Source organism: Castor canadensis, chromosome 17 (genome assembly GCF_047511655.1).
Source record: "Castor canadensis chromosome 17, mCasCan1.hap1v2, whole genome shotgun sequence".
Lineage (NCBI taxonomy): Eukaryota > Metazoa > Chordata > Mammalia > Rodentia > Castoridae > Castor > Castor canadensis.
The window spans coordinates 11,441,896-11,466,303 of NC_133402.1; the positions used below are offsets into that span (position 1 = coordinate 11,441,896).

At 41.7% G+C, this 24,408-nt stretch overlaps 1 protein-coding gene across 7 annotated transcripts in view; it reads left to right on the top strand.

The window, feature by feature from the left end:
• Positions 1-410: 410 nt before the first annotated feature.
• The window catches only part of Mrtfb (myocardin related transcription factor B), a 184,786-nt gene continuing 160,788 nt past the window's right edge, over positions 411-24,408 (top strand). For 5 of the 7 annotated variants that reach the window (XM_074059996.1, XM_074060002.1, XM_074060000.1 and 2 more), the window contains exons 1-2: positions 8,573-8,642; positions 19,678-19,742. The gene's annotated coding sequence lies outside the window, so the exon portion shown is untranslated. Of the gene's footprint in view, positions 460-8,536; positions 8,643-19,677; positions 19,743-24,408 lie in introns of those variants that run through there. The other 2 variants (XM_074059998.1, XM_074059997.1) reach the window with 2 other exon arrangements.

Below are 24,408 nucleotides of genomic sequence, written 5' to 3' on the forward strand. Positions count from 1 at the left end.
ATTTTGTTGTCTGAGGACTGTTTTTTTTTTTTTTCCTTAGGTTCCTTGTTCTTCTAACACTTTGGGTGTGGGGGAAATTTTCTGTGTTTCCATCCTTTCCTAACAACACAGACTTGTTCAGCATGAAACCACAAGGAATGCTGCACCAAAAGTCCAGATTTTGCCTACCACACTCCGGATGTGTGAAAGATAAGTAAGGAAGGGCAAGGTTTGTTCACTCTGACGGCCTATGAAACACTATTATTATTCTAAAACCAAATGCCTGATTCTTTGAGTTCCTCCTGGGAAGAAAGAAAATGAGCCTGTTCCATTAGGGTTATTTACAAGTCCAGAAGCCCACAGGCCTGTTGACTGTGATCCTGTCACTCCCATAGGAAGCGTTGGGGACCACCTTCACAGTGGCCTGAGATGCCCATGAATGAACCTGAGATGTCACGTCAATGAGACAGGGAGCTGAAGGTGAGCCTGTATTTTCTTAGCTGTCTCCAGGAAGTCTCCATGGAATGGTGTTGCCAGCCACAGACTTCCTGAGGACCTCCTGGCAGCTTCCTGGGGGTAGGGGCATGTCTAAATCATCTCTGAGGCACTGAACCATCTAAAGACAATGGAGACCTTGTGTCTAGAATTCTGAGAATACTATCCATTCTTAGAAGGAATGTTTAGTGGAGTCACTTGGGGTGTGGTGAGTGACCATTTTGATGAAAATTTACAAGGGATGCTGAGTAGTAGCTATAACAGTATTTGTAATAAGAAGATGACGGCGATGATGATAATAATGACGACAGTGGCTGGAATTTCATTGCGCTCTTTATGAACCAGACAATGCGCTTAGGTTTATGTCTTACTGAATTCTCACAACAACTACGTGAGGTAGGTACTGTCACCAGTCCCATTTTACATCTGAGAGACTGAGGTTCAGACAGTTCTGTGGTTACCAGGCAGCAAAGACTGGATAAGAGCCCTGAATAATAACTGCCCTTGGGCCGAGCGCAGTGGTTCATGGATTGAAGGTCTGAAATTCCGAGATCGTGAGGACTGTGGTTTAAGGCCAGCTCGGGGGCGGGAGAGGAGGGGAGTGTAGGAAAATCTCGTCCCAACAGCAACAAAAAGCTGGGTGTAGTGGCCCATGCCTGTCAGCACAGCTACACGGAAAGCGTAAGTAGGAGGATTGTGGTCCGTGCCTGCCTGGGCACAAATGGGAGACCCTATCTCAAAAATAACTCAAGCAAAAAAAAAAAAAAAAAAAGGGCTGTAGGTGTGGTTCAAGTGGAGGCTCTGAGTTCAAACCCCAGTACTGCCAGTAAAACAGAAAAGAACCTTATGTGGCAAAATAGTTCACTGAGTGCTCTTGTTGGAAGGGTCTGCCTTGTAGGCTGTGGGGTTTTGCTTTGGCTGAGCCAAGTACTCAGGTGGCCAGGGCTGATGCTTTAGAACAAGTATCCCTGACACCAGACAGGAAGCTGAGGTTCTGCCTTCTACAAGGCTGCAATCTAATGGCAGAGGACCCAGCCAGCAAGTTCAGGGCTGTGCTAGGAGAGAGGGTCACAGCACCACCAGCATTCAAGGATCTGGCTGGGGTTTGGAAGCAAGGTAGTGAGAGTGGAGGGAATGCAGGGCAGGCTGACACAGTGGTGTGAGCCAAGGCACAGAAGTGTGAAATAACGTCGCCCACAGTGACACGCAGTTTGCTGTGGCTAGAAGCTTGCACCCAAGGTGAAGTGGGAGATGAGCTGAAGGTGGAGAGAGAAACAGGGGCTCTGTGTGAGCCAGATACCACCTTGGGCTCTAGATATAGAAGGGCTGGGGTCTGACTTCCAGTTTAGCCATATATTAAATGTCTGACCATGGGTTACATCTTAGAACTTTTACAAGCTTTAATTTTCATATCTGGAAAACAGGGAGACAGATAATACTGTATGTGTGAAGCCGGCATCCTGTGTACCTGGTCTTGGGTCACACAGTTGGTGTCTGGATTTGCTGAGACACACATCTACTTTCTATTACACACTTTTGTGTATTTCCGATGTCTTTCCCTGTTCACATGGTAATTTTTCTATCACTATAGCAGTCTTCCCCAGCCTATGTGACCCTTGAGAGTGGGAGCCATTTACTACTCCAACCTCACTAGGTGAGACTATAGCTGTGCAGAAGTGTCAGGCTTGCTAGTGTATCAAATCAATGGGGAGCCCCAGACAACTATAGAGTTTGGAGCCCCTTCCCAGATGTGTTGAACTGGGTTCTCCTGGGCTTCTGCCTGAGTTTTTCCCTTTGTTTAGCTGAATAGATGAGCACATAATCATATTGTTTGTACAGTCATCCCTCAGAATCCATGGGAGATTGCTTCCAGGACCCCACCCCAAAATCCATGGATGACTCTGAATTCCATTGATGCTCAACTCTTTTATATGAAACAGCATCATAGTTGCTTATAGACTATACATATATACTTTAAGTCATCTCTACATTACTTATAATACCTAATATAATGTAAATTCCATATAAATAGTTGTTATACTATATTGTTAGGAATAATGATGAGGAAAAGGTATATATATATTCAATTCAGATACAATTAAATTTTTTTGAGGTTGGGCATGGTGGTGCATGCCTGTAATCCTAGCTACTTGGGAGACAGAGATAGGAAGATCACAGATTGAGGCCAGTCTAGGCAAAAGTTAGTGAGAGCCTTTCTCAAAAGCAAGCTGGGTATGGTCTGCATGCCTGTGGTCCCAGCTACTCTAGAGGTGAAGGTAAGAGGATTATAGTAGAAAGCTCACCTGGGCAAAAGTGTGAGGCCCTACCTGTAAAACAAACTAAAAAGGAAAAGACTGGGGGCAGGACTCAAATGCAAGGCCCTGAGTTCAATCCCCAGTACTGCCAAAAAAATTCTTTTTTTTTGATTCTTAATTAGTTGAAGCCACAAATGCAAGACCTGCAGGTAGAGAAGGAAAGCTGTTTCAATCAGGTTAGGCTAGTACATAGCAATGACCACCATCACCCCCAAGATCTAAATGGTTTAATACCGGAAAATCTGTGTTTTGATCACATTATAACCATGGTAGATGGGCTGGGGGCTCTGCTCAACAGAGCAACCTCCATCCTGGGCATTGCTATTTGTCCTGCCAGACAGACTGAACTCTGCTGGGTCTCACATTGGCCTTAAATGCTCTGGCTCAGAAGTAACCTGTAATCCCTCCATTCATACTCTGTGGCCAGGACTAGTCACGAGACCCAACCCAAGTGGTCCAGGAAGTGCAATCCTGCATGTGCCCAGAAGGCAGGGAGCCTGAAGTCATTGAACAGCACAGATGACAATCAGACTCTGAAAAAGGCGTGATCAATTTCACTTCACAGAAGCTGCTCAAGGCCAGATAGCAAATACAAAGCTAAATTTGAGCTCTTTTTTGGGAAGGAAGGGAGTGTCTGACTCAAGGCCATACTTTTTTTTTTTTTTAACTTTATGACACTGGGTGATGCATGACATTAAAGTTAGTGGTTAAAAGTCTGGAATTGGGCAGCCTCCAGACCTCCAATTCTGCCTCTTACCATATGTGTCAGCTGGGCAAGTAAAATACCACTTTACACCCATCAAAGACAGAGAAGAAAAGGATAAAGAGGCCAAGGAAGGACACATCTACTAGAAAGGAGTGTTTGGACCAAGGTAGAACTTACCTGAGTAGGACTGATAGGGAGGATGGATAGATGGAAAGGCTACACAGGAGTTGGGGTGGCCCCAGGCACAGCTGGAGAGGTTGGTGATTATTCCCTATTAAATTGCTGCCTCCTGTGATACTTGGGCTGCCAGGAACAGGGAAGCCAAGTGGAGTTGGTTTAACCACATGCATTAGCTCAAGGAAGGGGCTGTCCAGAGCTCTGTAGGTCTGGAGTCAGGCCAGCAGTGTGGTGATGTCATCAAAGACCCAGTATCTTTTTGGCTTCTCTGCTGTTATCTGCCATGCAGGCCCTATCTCAAAGCCAGTTCGCCTCATTGCAGGCAAAGCCACTGATGGCAATGGAGGTTCCATATATGGCTGTGAGAGTGTGCTGCTTCATGGGGCTCTCTTACAGCAGAGAAAATTCCCTTCTCCCTGTCCTTAAGGAGCCTCTCTTTCTGTCCCATGGGCTGCAACTGACTTGGGCCTGGGAGGGGTCAGTGTTCTTGGGTAGAAGTGTAATAGAGAGTGTTTGGTATCCCACAGAATCTTTGGGAGGGCTAAAGAAAAGAACTTGAGGCTAAGCTTCTAGGAAAAGTGCCCCAAACCACACTGTGGGCCTGGCCAGATGAACTAACCACCATCCCGCCTTTGCCGACCTGAAGCTCTGGGTGCCAAAGGCTTGCCCTCCTTGCTACCACTGCTGCCGTCAGCACAGGACCACCTCTCCATCAGGAGCTCAACTCTGCAACCGCTGCCCTCAAAGCTGGCCGCTCCTGCCACAGCCCCATCAGCTTAACAGAGGCTCCCTTGGGATTTGGCTTCACTAGGACCTCTGGCAGGCAGGGGCTACATCTTGTCCCTTGTGCTGGATGCAAATGGGAGGGAGACACAAGATTTGCATCTTGATGTCTACTTCTGGGATGCCAGGACTCATGAGGGGAGATTTCCTCAAATACAGATGGGCTACAGATGTGACAGCGGTCCTTGTCAGCCTGCCCATACTTGACCAAGCACTTGGATACAGACAGAGGGTTCTATAATGAGCTCAAATTAACCAACAGGGAAGGGCAGAGATCTGGGGACCAATGACATTGTCCACAATACCCTTCTGCCACCATTTGCTTTCCCTCCTTTCTAGTGTTTCTAGTGCTATGGCACCTCCATGTCTTTTTTTGGTTTTTGATTTTGTGCGATGGGTCTCACTGTACAGCCCAGGATGACCTTGAAAGTTGCAATCCTCCTGCCTCAGCCTCTCAAGTGCTGGGATAACAGGTGTGTGACACCACATGTTTCATGGTGTCTCCTAAGGCCGTGGTCCACCCTGTCCTCCCAGCCACCAACCCTTACTATTTCTTGCTGATTCATGTTGGCTGTAGCATCTGTAGAACACTGTTCCCCTACCTCCCCCCCACCCCCGGCCCCCGACCTAATGCTCTGATGCACCTTTCAGAACTCGTTTCTAGCAAGTTTTTTCCTATCTTTTCATACAACCATTTTGGGGGGTGTCATTTTATTTTATTTAGCACATTATATTTCATCACTTATTTCAATTGTTTGATTATGACTTTTCTTTCCCTCTAGGGTACACATGTGGAAAGAACAGAAAATGTGACTGACTTGCTCAGAACTACTAAGACTGTAACTAGAGGTTGAGTGCTTAATGTTTTTTTTTTATTAAAAAATTTTTTTTGGTGGTATGGGTTTTGAACTCAGGGCCTCCTGCTTTACTAAGCAAATGGTCTAAACAAGCCACACCTGCAGCCAATATGTTTTTATTGAATGAATGAGCACTAAACAAACCCCTCTTGGGTCAAAAAACAATTTAATACCTTATACCCTTAAACTATACCAAATTCTATGTAAGATACCTTACAATATAATCACCCCAGTTTTTTTTTTTAACCAAACAATAATGTCCCCATGGATCTTGCTATGCGCACCTCTTCCCTGTGATGATCACTCCCACAGCAAGCTATTACATTTATGGGGACATGTGGCACACCTTGTGTCAGAGTAGAAACCTGAATTTGGGGTAACAAGGCTTGAGGATGGTGGCAGTTTCAGCCCCTATAAAAACCTTTCCTCTAGGTTGGGCATGGTGTCTCACACATGTAATCCCAACTACATGAATGGCAGAGATGGTGTTTCAAGGCCTGCCCCATAAAAGGTTAGCAAGTTCTCAAAGAACAAGCTGGGTGTGGTGGTTCATTTGCCTGTAATCCCAGCTATTTGAGATGCAGACATAGGAGGATCACAACCTGAGGTTGGCTCCTGTCAAAGGCATGAGGCCCTATTAAAAAAATAACTAAAGCTAAAAGGGCTAGGGGCATGGCTCAGGTGATGCAGCACAAGTCTAGCAAGTGCAAGGCCCTGAGTTCAAACCCCAGTACTATCAAAAACAAACCAACCAAACAAAAAGCCTTCTCCCAGTCATGATTGTCACTGTGATGTTAAACCCCCAACCTTGCTGACATTCTCTTTATTCAGCTCAGTTAGTTTTTTTCTAACTAAGTTTCAGCTCAGTTAGTTTTTTTCTTTGCTCTTGTTTTTGCCTATGGAGTGGTTTCCAGAGTCAGATCTTTAAAAATATTTGGGTAGATTTTCCTGTGTAAGGGGAGCCCTTTCTAGAAGTCAGAGCTTTATTTGTTTTCTTTTGGAGGGGACAGTGGTCATCTTCTATGATTACGAGGAAGTGCTGGGGCATTTTTGTCCATTCAAAGAGCATTTTTGTCTTTTGATGTGCTAGAAACTAATTTTACTTCCATGTCCAAGCATATCCTCCAACATGATTTGGAGCTTATATTGGGAGAGTCCACAGATAACTCACCATGGTAATAATAGCTATAATTTACTGAATGCGCAATCTGTATAAGGCAATTTTGCATATACTCCACATATATTAACTCAGTTAATCCTTCCAACAATCTATTCATTCCCTTATTTTATAGACCAGAGGCATAGTCCACCCCGAGTGCCTTAGACTGGAATCTTGCCTTCAGGGAATTTTAGATTTTCTGTTTTATAAAACTATAGACTTCTGGGGTAGGGAAGAATTTGTTGATCACTGAGACCAAAGTTTGTGGGTTTGGAGACAGACTGACCTGGAGTGGTACTGCCAGCTCTGCATTATTTCTAGGTATGTCTGTGAAGGTGTTTCTGGAAAAGATTAAAATTTGAGTCAGTGGACTGGGTAAGAAAGAGCAGCCCTAACTTCAATCAGTTGAGAGCCAGGATAGAACAGAGGCAGAATAAGGCAAATTGTGCTCTCTTCAGGGAGCCAGGACACTAATCTTCAACATTAGAACTCCAGATTCTCTGATCTTTAAAGACTTGTACCAGTGCCCCCTTCCTCCAGTTTCTTAGGCTTTCAGCTTTGGATTAAGAGTTACACCGTGTTTCTCAGGCCTTTGGACTTGGACTGAGTTAGGTCACTGACTTCCTTGGTTCTCCAGCTTGCAGACTGCATATCGTAGGGCTTGGCTGATATAACAAATCTCCTCATAGATCTATATTACACTGGTTCTGTTCCTCTGGAAAACCTTGTCTGCTTCAGGGTTTTTGGGAGGGTTAAATGAGTTAATAAATGCACAGCACCTGGACCAGTGCCTGGTGCCTTGTAACTAACTGATGTGATTTTCCTGCCCTCACTCACTTTTTCACCTGGTGGGCTGGATTGTGTTGGCACATACAGATATGCTCTGGCCAGAACAGAGGAATTATTTCCAGGCTTGGAAGGTGGGTGAGCCAGCATTTGCAAACATGGATGTGACTCTCAGGCTGGCTTAGCTCAGGCAGACCCTGATGCAGGTTGAAGGAATAAACTAGACCCTTCAAGGCTCTTGATTTTACAGCAGCTGGGCCAGACAAACCAGCTCACACTGGCTTGAGGAACAAGACCTTTCAGGAGGAAGTGCTGAGCTCTGGACTCAGACTCAGGTCCAAATTCTGTCTCAATATGAACACTTGGGGTATTTTCTTCATCTCCAGGACTGAAAAAAATATTGATGTCCACTTTGAAATGCCCTCAAGTAGGTGTTAGCAGTTCTTCTGTAGTAATGTCTATTAAGAGTTCCGCTGGGAAGAAGTCCCATAGTCTGGGTCTATGGCCTGTGAGCCATTCCATTGTGTATTCTGCCAGCAAAATGCTACCAGTCTAGGGAGGTGGCAGAACCCAGTATAGTCACATCATTTTTAGGGCCCTGCACAGGGTCTGGCAAAGGAAGTCTTAGAAAGTTCGCACGGTGAGGAAGAAGGATTTTGTTGTCACCACCTCCGTTAAACCAGAAACAAATGACCTCCTCAGGTCACCTCTTCTCCTCGGGGTGACCACGGAGGTGGGAAGGGGACTTTGGTGCTGGCATCAGGACACACTGGATTCGCACGCTGGCTCTGCCATCTACGAGCTGTGTGACCTGGAGTCTGGTCACAGGACAAGCCAAACCTCCAGTTTTTTCTCTCTGGAATAGGGAGATGGTCAGACCCACTTCTGCGGGGCAGTTGTGCAGAAGGAAAGCGAGTGGTTCAAGTACTCAGCAAGCGCTAGGACGCGCTCATCACCTGGCCGCAACGATTGTCGCTGTCACTGCGGTCACTGGGAACCTTTGCTGGTTCTCGGGTTCAGGGCCGCGGGCACGCGCATGCGCACGCACACCGGGCCAGCCAGGTGAGAGAGGCTGCCGCCTTAGCACCTGGCTTTTTAACCCTTCAGGGTCACGGAGGTGGCCGGAATGGACGTAGGGGCGCGGACAAGAAGAGCAGGTCGCCAGAACTGCCAGTCCTGACCCGAGGCCGGGAGGGTGGCGAAGCACGTATAGCCGGTTCCAGACCGGGGTCCGCGCGCGCCGCGTCGGGCCGCCGGCCGGGCGGGGGAGCGCGAGGGGAGCGAAGTCTCGCGAGATCTGGCGGCGGCGGCGGCGGCGGCGGCGGCCCGGGAGGTGAGCGACGGGCGGCGGCGGCTGTGGCCGTGGCCGTTGGGGGCTGAGAAGGGTGAGAGCGACGGAGACGGCGGGCGAGGCCGGGTGGGACGGCGGGGCGAGCAGGCGGTGCGCGTCCTCGGCGGCCGCTCAGCTTGTCCCGCGGCGCCTCTATGGTCCGCGCTGTCCCGGGACCGCGCGGGGCGGGGCGGGGCGGACGGGGCCGCGGGCCGCCGGGGCCAGGCCCCCTGGCAGCCGGTCCCCGCGCTCCGGGGCGACCCCTAAGTCCGCCTCGGTTTCCCCAGGCGGCGGGGATGGCGCCGCTTCTGGAGCCTTTGGTCTGTGCCAGGCACTTAAGTTGCGCCCTTCCACGCTGGGGCTGCACAGAGAGGTGGAGCGTCCTGCCTAGGGTCACACTGCGGGGACGTGGAGGGCGGGGGCTGCGACATTGTCCGCCGGCCTCACGCCCCCTCCTGGCCTCCCAGCCTCCACCCCTCCCCCGTGTTCTTTGCCTGGAGTCCCCGGGTTGGGGGGGAGGCGGATGGGGGGCTGCAGAGGGTGTGTCTGGGAGCCCCCTGAAATTGGATGCACAAGGTTTGTTTCTCTGGGGACAGTTTTTCCACGCCGTTTGCTCAATTCCCGCAAGGTTCCTCTACCCCTAAAAGTTCAGGAAGCACCGTTTGGGCCCTGCGTGAGAGCAGAGGTGGTCTTAGAGTGATACGTGTGCAGTAGGGCTGGGGAGGGGGGCGGGGAGTCAGGCCTAATGGAAAAGTGGAATAGCCCAAGGCTTGCCCTAGGCGAAGGAAACTTTTTTTAAGACTTTGAGTCTTGTCGGAGCACGTGATTCCACTTTTTGGAACTGTGGCTGTCAAGCTCAGCATGAAGGCCCCTCTCTTCCGTGGTAAGCATTTGTAAAGCCCAGTTTGCTTCCCTGAAATGAATTTCATAAGTAATATAACCTACCTCCCCACACAGTTGAAAAATCAGTATGATACTTTGCTGGGATGTAGGGGCGAAATAAAGAGGGCAGTTCATGCACTGCTATGTTCTCCATTTCTAGTACATTCTGATGGGCTAGAAGATGGGGCATGAATTGGGGTGCTTGTACCTGCTTCCAGTGAGTACGTTTGGGTTGGTTAAACGATGTCAGGAGCTATTTCAAAGTCAAAGAGCAGAGATAAAGATGAACACCAAGGAGGAAAAACACCTAGTCCTGGGAATAATTATTTATGCTAGTAAAAGAAACAGTTGCATTGAACTAGGTAACAGGACAAGGTATATTATAGACTGTCTCAACATAGAAATAATGAAATTCCTGCATGGATGCCACATTTCCACACCATATTGTTAGGTATCTTTTGTGTCACAAACAGGTACTGCTACTTCAGGGGCAATACCAGATTCCTACTGTTTATCATTGGAAATGAATAAAATATTAATAAGATTGAATTGTATTCAGTACTGATATTTCACTAGTGTGAGATAGCATATATGTCCTATGTAAGCATGTATTTGTACATGCATATGTATGTGTGTGTATATATAATACACATGTATATGCATGTTCAGTGTTATGATTCAGGTGATAACACTGTGAAGTGTGAGGAAACGAGCATTAGCAGTTTTCTTACTCTATAAAGTACCCTCACTACTTTCTCCTAAATAATTGAGGGAGGGGGTTCCCATAATGTTTTGTAAAAAAGCTCTACTATTGTATCCTAAAGCAGTGGTCATTTATAGCGGGCTTAATCCAACCAGATATTAAAAGGTTCTTGAGTCCTGGGCAATCTTGATTGTACAGATCCATCCTACCCACGCTCTGTAGTAAGTCTAGATCCTGAGGTCCAAACACTAAATGCCAGGTGTACTCCTGATCTCTTTGGTAACTAAGAATATTCCCTGGGGACAGTTCTGCCCCTTGAGAACCAGTATAAAGAACAACCACCAAACCAGACATGGCGGTGCACTTCTGTAATCCTTGCACTTGAAAGGCAGAAGCAGGAGGATCAAAGCAGGAGTTCAAAGCCAGCCTGGGCTGCCTATCCTGACCCTGTCCAAAAAAAAAAAACAAAAAAACAAAAAAACTCCATTATCTTAACAATTATAACAGGAAAGAAGGAGGCAGAGTTTATTTATTTATTTATTTTTCATTTTTCTTTTATTATTCATATGTGCATACAAGGCTTGGTTCATTTCTCCCCCCACCCCCTCCCTTACCACCCACTCCCCCCCCCCCCCGCGCCTCAATACCCAGCAGAAACTATTTTGCCCTTATTTCTAATTTTGTTGTAGAGAGAGTATCAGCAATAATAGGAAGGAACAAGGGTTTTTGCTGGTTGAGATAAGGATAGCTATACAGGGCATTGACTCACATTGATTTCCTGTGCGTGGGTGTTACCTTCTAGGTTAATTCTTTTTGATCTAACCTTTTCTCTAGTACCTGGTCCCCTTTTCCTATTGGCCTCAGTTGCTTTAAGGTATCTGCGTTAGTTTCTCTGCGTTAAGGGCAACAAATGCTAGCTAGTTTTTTAGGTGTCTTACCTATCCTCACCCCTCCCTTGTGTGCTCTCGCTTTTATCATGTGCTCATAGTCCAGTCCCCTCGTCGTGTTTGCCCTTGATCTAATGTCCACATATGAGGGAGAACATACGATTTTTGGTTTTTTGAGCCAGGCTAACCTCACTCAGAATGATGCTCTCCAATTCCATCCATTTACCAGCGACTGATAACATTTCGTTCTTCTTCATGGCTGCATAAAATTCCATTGTGTATAGATACCACATTTTCTTAATCCATTCGTCAGTGGTGGGGCATCTTGGCTGTTTCCATAACTTGGCTATTGTGAATAGTGCCGCAATAAACATGGATGTGCAGGTGCCTCTGGAGTAACAGTCTTTTGGGTATATCCCCAAGAGTGGTATTGCTGGATCAAAGGAGGCAGAGTTTAACAAACAACTTTTGCTGGGAAAAAAATTGTAAATTTTTCCTGATGTGATTGATGTGTGTGTGTGTATATACATATCTATGTATATAGAAAGAGAAAGTGAGAAGGGGGGAAGGGGGGACAGAACTCTTGGTTAGAGACTTCCATTGATTATTCTAGAATCTCACTTAAGAGGCAAGCTTAGTACCTGTCCATCTAAAAGTTTTTCTGTGTTTAATGAGAATTTTTGTTAGAAATGTTGACAACTAAGCACTTGGATTGCTTAGCAGTTTGAGGTGAAAATGTAGTTGACAAGCAATAGGAATAATGTGTACAACAACAGGCCTAAGTCAAATATAAATTAGTGCAATCACTCTTTAAATAACCTTTTCTACTTACTGATATTCATATTAGTGAATTTGGAAAATGCAGATGTGTTTAAAAGTGGAAGCTCAGATTTCCTGTAATCACACTAAAAGATAAGCACACTAAAACTGCTTTTATTCCTCCTGGTCTGATTCATTAGAAATTGTCTTTTTACTTGAAACTCTGCTATCTTCCTACTTAGGGAAAAATTCAAAGAAAGTTCAACTCAGACCATTTTATAGCTACAGCAAAACATTTCTTCAACTTGTTTAAATCTAAAAAGGAAGTTTATTTTGCCTTTTTAAAAAAAATAGGTGTTTCTTGGTATAAAATGTTTGTTACCTGTTACTTTTGGAAAGGTGCTATGGAAACATTTAAGTACATCAAAATAGGATATAAATCTTTACTTTTTAAAAATACCCATGTGTTTTTAAATGATCTAAATAAGTATGAATTACAAAGCTGTTGAAGATGTTCCAGTTTTTAAGTTATGGGGGGATACACATTGCTGAATGGACAAAACATGCATGTCTTTTTTAAATTTTAATTTGTGTTTATTTTATGTAGAATTTATTGCTGTGCCATAAGTTTTCGTTTCTTCAGGTTCTTCTGGGATATCTTTTTCTTCTGTGCCACGACCTCTTTTGATTTGGGAACAATTTGTTCCTTTTCATTGAGGATCACTCAGTGTGGCAGAGGACCTCAAGTGTGGCTTGATCTGACTCTAAGCTCCATTCTGCGGTTGTGCATTTTGGGTGCTTTGTTCACCTGGATCTGTTTAATGACCAGAGAATCTATATCTGAACCCTTTATTCAGTTCAGCATTACTATCTGCATTTTAAAAAGTATGTGCAGCAAATCTTTTTGGGTCACCAATCCTGTGTCTAACCTTACTGTTTGACCTGGGCACACCTACTAATTTCACCATTGCTTCACCAACATGGCACACATTGCTTCTTTAAAGTGACATCTTTCTGTTAGCTGGTGGCTTTTTGGATATGCATACCCTCGATGGCCTGGGCAGTTTCTCGGGGGTTCTTAAAGTGAACATGAGGCTTTGAACATCTTGATCTGCATGATTTTGTGGGGGTTTCCAGGTCAAGAGTAGCAAAGCATTTTCACAGGTTACCTCAGACTTCTTACAGGAAGAGCTATGCTTGTCTTTAAGGAGTTTTACATTTGATAGACACAGGGTGTTTACTAAAGCATCTCTGGTGTATAGTTCAGGTGCTCCATTGATTTTAAGGTGCATTTTTGAGGTGGAATGGCGTCTAAAGCATGGCGTTTCTTTTGCAGGATATTTGGCAGTTTCTCTCCTTTCTAGTGGCATGTAAAAAAAAGTGGTGGCACAGAGATTGAGTAAAATAGGGGATATAAAATCTCCACACATCAATTCACTTTTGGCACCAAAACCTGTATCCCAAGGGTGACTTGTGAAATAAAAAAATTCCTTTTTACTCAGACGATTTCTGTAGACATTTTTCTCCCCATGTAAATCAAATGAAAAATCAATATAAATATAAACCATTTTTTTTAAAGTGTTTGGAAGGAAACTGCTTGGTGATTTTTCATGGAAAGCACGTGGTTGGTTAATGTGTCTGAAGTAGTTACTCAGTATTACCAAGCGTTTGTACAAGTATGGGGTAAGTTGTTTGCTTCTGTGTTCTGTTTTGTTTTCCATTCTGGAAGGCTTGTAGGTCCACTTATAAATGAACGTTTTTCTCAAATGGGACATCCTTAAATTGAATTTCAGTGATTCATAATTGTTATTACTGCTTTAATAAGAAATGTATTTGAAAACATTTACTCTATATAAAGTACACAGCTTATATGAGAAGCTATTGCATGGTATATCTTTCCCTCTGAGATTGAGGGCAGGTCTTGCAGGAAACTCAAGCATGTGAAGATCGTGTGCTTACCTTTTTCCCACCTGGACTCCACCTTTGCTCTTCAAAGTGCTCCCACACCAGCAGCACTCAGAAGCACCTGGAGCTTGTTTGAAATACAGAATGGTGATGCCTGTGAACCTTTGAGGAGCACCAGGCAAGATCAGTGGCTTGAGACTTGAGAAAGTGGTGCCAGGATTGCTAGCCTGCTGCTCCAGCCTTTCAGTAGTCTGGGCAGGTGCCTGACTACTGAATTTAGGAGAATTTGCATTTTAACAAGTTATCAGGTGATATTGATGCTGCCCAGGAACCACACTGTGAGCACCATCAGACTAGAGCCTCTTCATTTGTACCTTTTCTGCTCTTTTATCCTTAACCCTTTAAGAAACTTTTTAAAAAACGTTGATTATAGTCAAATGGTATAGCTTGATTGAAAGGGAAAAAGTATAGTATAGTTTTTAATAATGGCCACACTAAAATTGCTTTTCAGTGTCTAATTTCAGAGAAAAATTTCTCTTAGTGCTTATTAGATTTTGACTCTGGATTACATTTATAGGTAATTCTCTTTTCTTCCTGTGAAGTACTTATTTTTTTGAGAGAACACTAACAGGGATTATTTATTAATTCTTTTTTTTCCTTTTCTCCTTTTTACACTTACTTACATGTGTATACATTGTTTGTGCCACCTCCCCCTTTCCGGGCAGAACCTTCTCCAATTATGTTGAAGAGAAAACATAAGCAGTAATAAGAAAGACATAGTGTTTTTGCTAGTTTGAGGTGAAGATAGCTATTCAGAGAGATTCCTAGCATTGCTTTCATGTACTTGTGTATTGTAACCCACATTGGTTCATTCCTGCCAGACGTCTTCACTACTTCCTGGTCCCCTTCCCGTAGTGAGCTCTGCCAGTTTAAGATTGCTTTATTTGCTCCTCAACAGGGAGCACATCAACCACATTCAAGTTTTAGGTTTCCTTTCCTTTCCATATTTCTCCCGTACGTGTTCTCCCCTTAGTGTGTGACCCATGTCCAATAATACTACAACATTTGTTTTGGGTCTATAATCCACATATGAGGGAGAACATGTGATTTTTTTGGCTTTCCGAGCCTGGCTAACTTCGCTTAAGATGATCTCCAGTTCCATCATTTACTTTTGAATGACAAAGTTTCATTCTTCTTTGTGGCTGAGTAAAATTCCACTGTGTATAAATACCACATTTTCTTGATCCATTCGTCTGTTGTGGGGCATCTTGGCTGTTTCCATAGTTTGGCTATTGTGAATGGCGCTGCAGTAAATATGGGTGTGCAGGTGCTTTTGTAATAACTTGAGTCGCATTCCTTTGGGTGTATCCCCAGGAGTGGGATTGCTGGGTCATATGGCAAATCTATGTTTAGTGTTTTAAGGAGCCTCCATATTGTTTTCCAAAGTGGTTGTACTAGCTTACATTCCCACCAGCAGTCTGAGGGTACCTCCGCCCACATCCTCGCCAGCATTTGGTGGTGGTGGTGTTCTTGATAGCCATTCTAACAGGAGTGAAGTGGAATCTTAGTGTGGTTTTGATTTGCATTTCCTTTATGGGCAGGGATGGAGAGCATTTTTTCATGTGGTTTTTTTTTTTTTTTTTTTTGCTGTTTGGATTTCTTCCTTTGAAAAGGTTCTGTTTAGTTCATTTGCCCGCTTCTTTATTGGTTCATTGTTTTTGGGAAATTTAGTTTTTTGAACTCTTGGTATATTCTGGTTATCAGTCCTTTGATGTATAGCTAGCAAATATTTTCTCCCATTATGTGGGTGGTCTCTTCAGTTTAGAGACAATTTCTTTTGTTGTGCAGAAGCTTTTTAATTTCATGTAGTTTCATTTGTCCATCCTTTCTCTTAGTTGCTGGGCTGTTGGAGTTCCACTGAGGAAGTCCTTGCCTATACCTATTGCTTCCAGAGTATTCCCTGCTCTTTTGTGTACTCATTGCAAGGTTTCAGGTCTGATATTAAGGTCCTTAATTCACTTTGAGTTGATACTAGTACAGGTGACAGGCATGGATCTAGCAGGCAGATAGCCACTTTTCCAAACAACATTTGTTGAAGAGGCTGTCTTTTCTCCATTGTATATTTTGGTGCCTTTGTCAAAAATAAGGTGGGCATGGCTGTGTGGATTCATATCCAGGACCTCTGTTCTGTTCCACTGGTCTTCGTATCTGTTTTTATGCCAGTACCATGCTGTTTTTATTGCTATGGCTTTGTAGTTCAGTTTGATGTTGGGTGTTGTGATACCTCCAGCATTGCTGTTTTTGCTCACTATTGCCTTGGCTGTTTACGGTCTTTTGTGTTTCCAAATGAACTTTAGGGTAGATTTTTCAATCTCTGTGATGAAAGTCATTGGGATTTTGATGGGTATTGTGTTGAACATGTAGATTGCTTTTGGTAGTATAGCCATTTTTACTATGTTGATTCTGCCAGTTCATGAGCATGGGAGATCTTTCCATGTTCTGTAGTCTTCCTCAGTCTCTTTCTTCAGGGGTTTGTAGTTCTCCTTGTAGAGGTCATTCACATCCTTTGTTAAGTTTACTCCTAGGTATTTGATTTCTTTTGAGGCTATTGGAATTGTTTTCCTATATTCTTTCCCAATTTGTTCATTGTTGGTGTATAGAAAGGCTACTGATTTTTGTAAGTTGATTTTGTGTCCTGTTAAATTGCTGAAGTTGTTTATGATGTCTAGAAGTTTTGGGTGGAGCTTTTTGGGTCTTTGAGTTATACGATCATGTTGTCGGCAAATAGGGATATTTTGGCTCTTTCTTTACCTATTGGATAAAATGTTCATATGGTACAAAATTTAAAATGATAGAAGGCAAATTTTGGGAACGCTTAGTTTCTAACTCTCTTTGGTGGGGGAGGAGGCCCGGTAGATAAACTTTATTTGGTTCCTATAGACATTATTTCTTTGTGTACATAGAAGCAAATGCCAGTATGCTGTATGTACTCTTTGTATAATAAGGTATAGCATATGATGTAACTTATTCTGCTTTTGCTCTTTTTTAAGTTTGTACGCTCTTGAGATCTTTTCATGAGTATACAGAAAGTATATAGTTTTAGTTTATAGAAAATATTTTTTAAACCTCTGCATGATACCCACTTTGTGCCATGTTTTTTTTTAACCAACCCACATTAGTGTATTGGATTTTGTTGTGTTCAGTCTTCTACAGTCACAGACCACACCATGGTGAAAATCTGTACATGTGTAGGTGTATCTGCAGGATACATTCCAAGAAATGGAACTACTGGCCCAGTGAGGGTGCATTTCTAATTCTGATAAGTATTTCCCTTCTTTGGTGTTGCACCATTTTGAACTTCCCCAAATACAGTTGTCCCTCAGTATCTATGGAGAGTTAGTTCCAGAACCCCTTTATGGACACCGAAATCCAAGGATGCTTAAGTCTCTTAGAAAAAATGGGCTAGTATTTGCACATCACCTATTCACATCCTCCCCAATACTTGAATCTTCTTTAGATGACTTACAAGACCTAATACAATGTGAATGTTGTGCAAATAGTTTGTTAAACTATACTGTTTAGGGAATAATGACAAGAAAAAAACCTGTATGTGCCCATTACAGACACAATTTAGAAAAGAAAATTAAACCCATGTTTGGTTGAATCTACAGATCTGAATCTCATGGAACTGGAGGGCTGGCTGATGTATGAGGGTCCCTGCCTCTCTGTAGCCTTTCCCATAAATTGTGTTCACCAGCTTTAGATTTGTCACAGCCCGATAGGTGAGATGTGCCCACTAAGGTAGCTTTCATGCATGCCTCTCCTTAGGAGTGATGCTGAGTTGCTTTTTGTGTGCTTACAACTGTGCATGCCATTGGCACATTTTTTCTTTCAGATCACTTTTTTTCTTATCAATTTCTAGGAATTTCAGTGTTAGAAATTAGCCTTTTGTGATCTAAGTTGCAATTTTCTCCAGTTGGTCACTTGTTTTTGATTTATCTTCACATATTTGGCATATAGAAGGCTTATTTTCTTTCAGTTTTACATAATTTCTAGTAATCATTTATGGTGTCTGGATTGAGAGTCATTGAAACCCTCTAAGATTCTGGGGGTTTTGCCCATGTTCCCTCCATTCCTCTCTCCCTTCCTTCCCTCCCTTTTGTGGTACTGGGGTTTGAACTCAGGGCCTTGTGCTTGCTATGTAGATGCTACCATTTCAGCCATGCCTCTAACCCAGTCTGTGTTTCTTTATAGTTATTTTTATGGTTTCACCTTGGTTCCTCAAGAATTAATTCTGGTATTCAGAATGCTGTATAGATTCAACTTTATTTTTTTCCATGTAGCGATCAGTTATCTTTACCCATTTGTTTTACACCCCACCTTTGAATACACTTTTTTTTGTATTATGAACTCCTGGATGTATCAAGGTACATCTTTGAACTTTGTGTTCTGTTTCATTAATCTTTCTAGTCACATACCAGTGCCACATTGTTTTTATAAGATGGTTTAATGTCTTTTAAAACTACTTTCCCCTTGTTGCTTTTCATTTTCCTAGAAATTCTTGCTTGCTTGTTTTTCCATGTTAACTTTATAACTATTTTTTTTTTTGTCTAGTTCCAGGGGGGCGGGAAAACCAAGATCATGTTAAATGTATAAACTTAAAATCTGTTTGACTTCTCCATGCCTCAGTTTCCTAATCCATAAAAGGAACAATACTCTCTTGGTAAGAATGTTGAGAAGAATAAAAGAGAAAACATGTAAAATTCATCATGTGGTGTCTCTTCCACCACCACCGTATGCTGATGTTGCTGTTCTCTTTCTTTTTCTTATTCTGTCTTTTCCTTCTCCCTTTTAAAAGAGGGGGGACCCATGAAGAAAATAAAAAGATACTACATTTGATGCTAAAATTAAGCTCTTACTTGATTTGAGCAGCATAATCAATGTATTTGAAAACAGAGAACAAACTCAGCTTGACATTCAAGGTCCTCTTCTACTTTCTGGCTTTACTATGTATTCCTTCTAAGTTACACCCTAACAATGATGCTACTTTGCATTCCCCAAGGGCCTTGTATTTCCTGTGACACCATGCTTTCCATCCAGAGTGTTCTGCTACCTAATTCTGCTGTTACTGCTCCCCAATCCAATAAAAAACAGTATCTGTCACGTTGAGAAGCTTGTCTGTCTTGTCAGTTTGGGCCTTGATAAACTGGAAACTGTGAGGAGAGAAGCTGTGTCCTGTACAGTAAAGAATATTAGTTCCCAGCAGAATACCTGGCAGAATACACATTTAGATGTTTGTTAAACAAGGAAATGAAGAATTGACTTTGATCTTTTTTTTGCTTTGTTTTTGTGTATCTGTGTAACTCATTTTACCCATTTACATTGCTTTTACTCTTGAAGACAAGTACTATGTCCTTTTTCAGTAAAGCAGTGGTAACTCTAATACATGATAGAGGTGAGGGTGGTGAAGGCAGATTTTTATTATATCAGAGACTATGAAAATAAAAGCAGTGAACATTTGTTGAACATGTATGATGTTCCAGGACCTGTTTTTAGAGATCCTGATGTGGATTATGTCATGCTAAGTCTCTCTCAGTCATCCTCCTAGCTGGGGACTGTTGTACATGTGGGAAATAGGTCATGTCACACTGCTGGTGAGTGGTAGAGCTGGGGTTCAAATGCAGGTGTTCTGTGTTCCATACCCCAACTCCCATCCTGCTCCAGTGCTCCAGATGTGTGTGGTGAATGCAGTCATTTGTTGGTCCCTGGACAATAAATGGAGCAGCTTTAATTACACTTTCAGCTTTTCATTTCCCCACCCTCCCATTTTGGTAACTTCTATTTTGCTCTGATTTGTCTCAGATTTTCACATATTTAGCAGGCTTTCTGTGACCACCCTTGCTGGCATGTAGTAGGTATCCAGTAAAAAAGTAATTTTTACTTTCTTTTTCCAGGTTCGTAATAAAGGTGCTAAAAAAGAGAATGTAAGACAGGAAAATAACTAAATATATTTGCTGAGGTAAGTTTTTAAAGAATTTCTGCTTTTCCTCTTCTTTGTCTTCCTCCCCCCTTCTCCTTTTTAACGTTTTCCATAGCCTGCTTTCTTTTTTTTTTTTTTTCACAGCCTGCTTTCTTAAAATGTAAAGGGGAAATTGTTTAGGAGTGTTGAGTTCGCAACACATAGGGCTTGTAAGAGGGTTGGGGTGCCAGGAATGTGGGCTGTCTGATTTAGGTCACATGGCTTTCCCTACCTGTTTGAGTCTAATCTTTAAATTCACATTAGTTCATTGTATTAGAGCATGGCACTGAGAAGGAGATGCAGCAAGGAGAAACTCATACTGCTGTGGTTATATATACTTGCAATATTCAGTGAAGGCTTTCTTTTTAAAACAGGGAGCTGAAAGGACTTAAAGTATTTTTGGTAAACTAGCAGCACTTTTTTCTTAAATAAAACTTTGTTATGTTTTTTAAAATTGTATAATGAGAAAATTTTCCATCAGTATAAAGCAACATAGTGGAAAAAGTAGTCACCCAAATCCTACAACCAACAAATGACTACCACTAAGATTTTGGCAAATATACTTTGAGAAATTGATCAATGTGTATAAAAGTATTTATATACAAGATTTTAAATATATTAGTGATCTTTATGTGTACGTGAAGCTTGATCTTTTTAATGTATGTTCTTTACATGGCTGTTTGTGAATTAGGAAAGATGTACACAGTCATATGTGGACATTTTACTGGCTGCACACTGTTCCATTGCTTAGAAGCACCATACTTTAACTTTGGTGATCATTTAGATTTTTTCTTACTCTTTCTTATGGATAATGATATATTGATTGTTTTGAACTCATTCATGAATGATTGTACAAATTTTTAAAATTTATTTTTTGTTTTGCTGGGTGCGGGTACATTGTAGCATTTACAAGAAGTTCTTAAAATGTATCAAGTGTATCATACTTGGATTCACTCCTTGATTGTGCACATTTTAAATGTTGATAGCCTGTTAACTGTAAAGACTCCTCACTCAAGTTAACTGTAAAGACTCCTCAAAGTCCACAATAGTCCTGTTTCCCATACCCTCATCCACATGGAGGTTTATTAACATTTTTAATCTTTGCTATTCATAGGAGATAAAAATAGTATTTTTTGAGATAGCAAGGTTTTTTTAAATTGAAGTAAACCCTTATGTTTTCAAAGACCTCTTTATTGACCATATTCCTCAGTATTCAATATTCCTCAATATGGAATTTGGATTTTAAATGAAATGAAAATATATATTGGTTCTTTGTTTTTAAGTCTCTTGCCTGATTAATGCATTATAAATATTTAAAAATTATTGACCAATCAACTGTAATTGTTTTGAATACAGAAAACTTCCCTCTGGAAAGAGCAATACCCTTGTTGGGCACCGGTGGCTCACGTCTGTAATCCTAGCTTCTCAGAAAGCAGAGATCAGGAGAATTATGGTTCAAAGCCAGCCTGGGCAAGTAGTTTGCAAGACCCTATCTTGAAAAACCCCATCACAACAAGGGAGCTGGTGTGGTGGCTTAAGGTGGAGGCAATGAGTTCAAGCCCTAGTACCACAAAAAAATATGCAATACCATTTGTGTTTTATTCACTGGTAGGGAAGCTTAAAGAAGCTTTACGGACAAATTCATTAACATCTCCAATCACAGATAGAAATTGTTGAATGGCATACAAAATATTATTTCCAAACGTAGGTGATATTGTAGTATTAGTTAGATGAGCTATGTGGCTATGTATTCATGTGCAAACCTATGTATATTTATGTGGAATTTCTCTGTCTTAAGGATTTCGCCAGTTCTGATAGGAATGTGATCTTTAATCTTAGGTTTGCTTTAGATTTTATTTCAATCAAAAAGGAAGGCCCCACATGAAGCATATACCAGCTTTGTCACTGACCTACTGTTTGCTCTTTGACTTAATAAAAAAGCAATTGAGATTCACCTTTTTTGTATATATAATAAAATATGTCTTATTATGATATAGATTGCTTCCCTATGGCCGCTTTTCTTTTCACCCCAAGCAAACATGTTGACTGAGTTCCCAGAGACAGAGACCACACTACCCATCTGGTGCTTTATTCATCAGTTTTCATCAGCACCTAGTACCAGACCTGACAGTGAATGGCAGATGCCCAAATTGCTTTCTCAGTGACAAATGGCTCGTGTATTGTTACTGTTAAGTTAAAATTCAGATGTAAAAGCAAAGTGCTTTAAATTTTAATTTGGAGATGAAAACTAGCGTGTGATTTTTATATGCATCTAAATCTAGACATACATAATTTTAGTGATACTTGCTGCCATAACATTTTGTGTCATTTTGTTTAGAATTTGATATGGATGTGGACTATATCCTATTTATTTTTAGAATCACCATTTTAAAATCTGCTTTTTGTTTATTTTTGTCATTATTAAGGGCAAAGTGAATATCTAAACTATGTAGATTACTAGTCTTGTTTAAGAATCCTATTTGTGTTTCATGATATAGACACTTCAAATAAAGTGATATAGACACTTTATTTGAAGACAAGGATAAAGTAAATGCCTTCCTCATACTTTTAATCCTAATGGAGAGAAATTAAGTTTTATTTTGATTGTATAATTCAGTATTTATTAAAAATAAAGCTAGAGAATTAGATTGCTAGCCCTTGTGTAGAATGGATACATCTTGTCAAGTGTCTTGATGATGAAGCTTTTCTGACTCCTAAAGCAATTTTTCACAGCCCAAGTAAACAGAGATAAGCAAGAATTGGTTATCTCTACTAGATTGAAGCATCATTTCATTCTCTTATTTCATACACTTTGTTTCCATTGCAATATGGGATTATGAAGAATGCATGTGCTAGTTTTAATTCATGTTTTAGCAGGAATTATTTGCATGTAAAACTTGATTAAGTAACTCTTTACCAATTTTCACTTATACTTTAATTTGCTTAGCAGCCCTTTTAAAATAAATAGTCTGAAATTAAATCGAAGCAGACTTGAAATTCCTCAGTTTTCATTAGTGGGACCTAAATGAATGTGCTTTCCTGGACTTTCCCTTCTGATTTCTCCTTCCCTCCCTCCCTCCCTCCCTCCCTCCCTCCTTCCCTCCCTCCCTCCATCCCTCCATTCCTCCCTCTTTCCTTCCCTCCATCTGTCCATTCCTTCCTCCTTCCCTCTCTCTTTTTCAATGTTCAAGGGGGTTTGTCCATGTATCCCTGCTGTGAGTATACTTTACTTTGGTCAGTTCAACCCCTTCCATTATTCTCCCTTACCCTTTCCTCTCACTCCTGCTGATATCTTACTGTGGCTAATGGTATAGTCTTGTTTTCATTTTCTAAAATACTAAAGTTATGGATTCTTGAATATTTTCTGTGACAGTATAGGAATTCATTCATACAGTACCTTTCATTTTACTGATGAGTTGATTTCTTTAATCTCATGCCTTAAAATCCTGGTTCTAAAACTACTCCTGGAAAGTAGGGAATTACTACTAGTAGTTCAGCAGAAGTCATAATTAAAATTAAGTCTTTATCATGTCATTTCTCCTGTTAGCTGCATTTGTAAAAAAAATTTATACTGTAGTTGAAGAAATTGCAAGACTTTCTTACACATTTAGTGGTTTGGATTTTGTGCACTTACACCAGTTTTTCCTATTTTAGGCATAAAGCTTAAAGTTTAGACAGAGTAAGGGATCATTTGATAGGAAAGTTGGGCAGAGTCTCTTCTGCCCAATTCATTCTTCACATACAGAATTTGTAACCATGGATTGTCCAAATGAAACTGCTTTACAATCAGGGTAAAGGGATTGAACTGCAGTAGGTATAAAGAAACCTTAAGTGCTTGTATGCAATATGGATAATAGAAAAGCCAGCATTTTACTGAGTTGGTTAGGCATCTTAACTCTTAACTCTAAGTCTTAAGGGTAGAGTTTTGGAAAGGGGAGGGAAGAGCAGTAGCTTTGGGTCACAAGTTCTGTAATGAGTTCTGCTCAGTGAAACTCCCTAGGGATGACCCTATGCTCTGAATAGCCTATCCCTCCCTGAGAAATTTCCTTTCTTCTCAACCCTGGAAGCTTTGCCTAATGTGTGGCACGGTGGAAATTCATCTGGAGCTAGACAGAGGAAATCTATGTTAAGAGTCTAGGTCCTAACCTTTAAATAGACATCCAGGAGGAAATACGACTGAAAACCATCATCCCCATCATAGCTGTCAAACCAGAGTTTCACACATGCTCTCCTTCTTCAGTTTGTTCAGAGAGGACACCTAGGTCAGGGTGAAGGCTAAATTTCTGTATATGTTAAATCTGGTAAGTTTTGTTTAAAATATTTTTCAGTCTGTTCTAATTTGACAAAGTTTTCCATAGTGAGCGTTCTAGCAGCCATCACTCAAAGATGAGTTGCTGTCAGTGGGAAAGGATATCCTCCCACACCTTTCTGCAGTACTCAAACCATCCCACTTCCTTTTCCTTTTACCTTAAGAACTGATTACTGACACTTGGGAATTATAATCAGATTGCATCAATTTTATGGAAAGGTTACCAATTATTGTACTGCAAAATATGCATTTTCCTCTAATAGTGAATGTTTCTCTCTCGGTGTGTCTCTCTCAGTTCAGTGCTCTTAAATATGCCTTAGGTGAATGAATGCTTTGTGTCATGTCCTGATTTAATAC